At 42.5% G+C, this 2,887-nt stretch overlaps 1 protein-coding gene across 1 annotated transcript in view; it reads left to right on the top strand.

The window, feature by feature from the left end:
• The first annotated feature begins 1,090 nt into the window (after positions 1 to 1,090).
• The window catches only part of LOC118411694 (neuronal acetylcholine receptor subunit alpha-10-like), a 14,271-nt gene continuing 12,474 nt past the window's right edge, over positions 1,091 to 2,887 (top strand). The window contains exon 1 of the mRNA XM_035814172.1: positions 1,091 to 1,475. The gene's annotated coding sequence lies outside the window, so the exon portion shown is untranslated. The remainder of the gene's footprint in view (positions 1,476 to 2,887) is intronic.

Genomic DNA, 2,887 nt, shown 5'->3' with positions numbered 1-2,887 from the left:
CTTTGCTAATGAGCGCTGCAATGTTTTCTGTACGAGTAGAGGTCATGGATAAACAGTATTCTTACAACGTTTATTTGAAGGGCTAAGAAGGGCTGAGAATTGTCGTAAAAACGCACGGTACATTGCGTTTATTTGAAGGGCTGAGAAGGGCTGAGAATTGTCGTAAAAACGCACGGTACATTTTGCGACCATAGCAGACCCATCCAAGGACGAACCATTAAACCGGGCACAAAGCCGGGCGCCTTCGGCGCCCCGGCAAAAAACACCAAAGTTCTGATCATGATGTAGGCACAAAGTTGACCTTCGTCTTCCTAACACCTATACCCACGTTACAATCCATCCAGAGGTTCAAACAAATATCTGGAAGCACACACACACACACACACACACACACACACACACACACACACTCATTCACATACACACACTCATACACAAAAGTATACAACCATTTATCATGGAGGTAATAAGGTCAGTATAGGGAAGTGGTAAAATCACACGTAAGAATGCACAAGTCACATATTAGGACGGCCGTCACGTCAGCTGCAAACATGTGATGATTGTACTTAACCGTTGACCGGGAACATTAAACAGCTTTTGTTGTTCGTCCCGCCCACCAGGTGTTTGGTCATGTCTACGTGTGGACAAGTAGGGCTCGTCTCAGAAATGTATGTGGAACGAAAAGGGAATTCGATTAACCAAGTGAACAATGTTGAAATATTGTCGTAGTTTTACCATTATATATTTAGTATTAAACATCAATCAAGCGTAAGTGATATATATTGTAAATCATTATGTTCTTCATGACTAATTTTCATGAAGAAACAAAGTAAACGTGCTAAATTTATAAACATATCTTAAAGCATAATTCAGTTTCATTGCGTAAAATATTACTGTGCAATGCAAAGGTTTTGGGTACGACAAAATCTTTTCAAAATACGAATACGTGAGCTGGAAACTGGACGTGAAAGCTGTCTTTAGAAAGAAAAACAGAGCTGCTCTTTCACCCCGCCTTTAACCATTTCCCCTCCCCAATGTTGACATAAAACAGGTGAGAACCCCGCCAGTATTGGTTACGGCCGCAACCCTTGAATCTAGAACAATAGGTCACGTAATACGGCACCGCCTGGCAGAAAATCACATCGGCGGAGCGACCGTGGGCCATGGACTAGTCCATACGGCCCACTCTAAGGTTTGCCTCGCCTTGTAAACGGAAGTCCGTACCACGGCTATCCGCCCACAGCAAAACGTCCGATTGCATGTGGATCCTTGCATTTGCTTATCGCGAATGTTCAGATAAACATGGACAGACAGAAGCGGTAGTGGAACAGGAAACAGGCTCGGTGCAAGTCATTCTGCCATCCCTGGGTGCCCAACGGAAGCTCCTTCGTCGCTACTTCACTGTTATAACGTCGTCTCGTACGAGCTGAGTGTTCTTCCATCTTTTGCGATAAAGGCAAGACGATTAAGAAAAGGTGAGTTAAACGGATTCCTATTCTAGCACTTAATCTGATTACAACGCATATGAACAAAGAAGGCCGTCTAGCAAATGATATGGCGGTTACTACTGCTTGTAGCAGATACACTGTATTAGCAACGTTATATATTACTGTATTGCTTGGCGTGTACAGTATCATGAGAGGAACTACGATGGCTGTACGAAAACTACAAAGACAGCATGCATTGCTTTAGAATGAACGCAAGTGCCAAAGAATCACTGCGACGGATTAGATATCAAATAAATGTTGATATAAATCAAGTCTGTATCAGACAAAATAGTATTCAATTTCTGACCCCCTCGTGTGTTTCAACAACAACGACAGCAACAAAACTGGACAATTGATTTAACCAAATTTGTGACCTACTAATTCTAACGACGTTTTATAATTAGTTACAGAAAGGTTAATATAGAATGTTCGAATGCACCCGACTGTATGAATTGACTGTAAATTCCGGCACACATGCAAGGCTCAGCTGTTGTGACACGTCTGTGTGACATACGTCTATAGCATCTCAATGTGTGTAAACGGCTTGTTTGTCAACGTATTACATTCAGCACACAAATACCTTTCTAACTTTGACACCAGTCCTCAAGATGTCTTAAGTCGGAGCTAGCTTCATCTTGATACTTAGAGATACATATAGTCTTATAATATGAATATATTCTTGTTTTGAAGACTATACATTCTTGTGATAGCACGTAACGGGGCTTGTGAGAGAGAGAAAAACAGACTGCTTAAGTATATTGAAAAGTCAAGTGCCTGAAAATGGCTTAAGGAAATGGACTGGGTTTGGCAGCAGGCCGAGTTAGGGACTGACCATGATTGCTGGAAAGGGGTCACTGCAGTATTTCTTCTGGATGATTTACCATTTCCTTAAGCCTGTTTTATTTCTTCATCTAAATTCATGTCTTCATAGATACACACAGATAGACAAACAGTGACAGACACCCAGACAACCCCCCCCCCCCCACACACACCAACAGATACACACACACACACGCGCGCACACAAACGCACACACATGCACACGAACGCACACACGCACACACGCACACACGCACACACACACACACACACACACACACACACACACACACACACACACACACACACAGTCTACATAACACAGTTTCCAGTCGTTCACATGACTTCTATGACAGGAATTTGAGTGTAGTATTCGGCAATGCTGCCATGTTCGCAGATCTTTACACTGAAACAATTCTAGTCTAATCAATGCACTGTGACAACTGATCAAACAACCACGTCCTGCACTTGTGAGCTCATTACAACAATACATGGGCTAACATTTTGAGTCACTATTTTCTGCCCACTCCTCTTACAGATCATTTCCTGTACCAAGTCTTTAAGTTTCTGGAAAGATCTCG

This window comes from Branchiostoma floridae, chromosome 3 (genome assembly GCF_000003815.2).
Source record: "Branchiostoma floridae strain S238N-H82 chromosome 3, Bfl_VNyyK, whole genome shotgun sequence".
Lineage (NCBI taxonomy): Eukaryota > Metazoa > Chordata > Leptocardii > Amphioxiformes > Branchiostomatidae > Branchiostoma > Branchiostoma floridae.
Note: the sequence above shows the minus strand (reverse complement) of the source record. Positions and strands in the feature narration are given on the sequence as shown.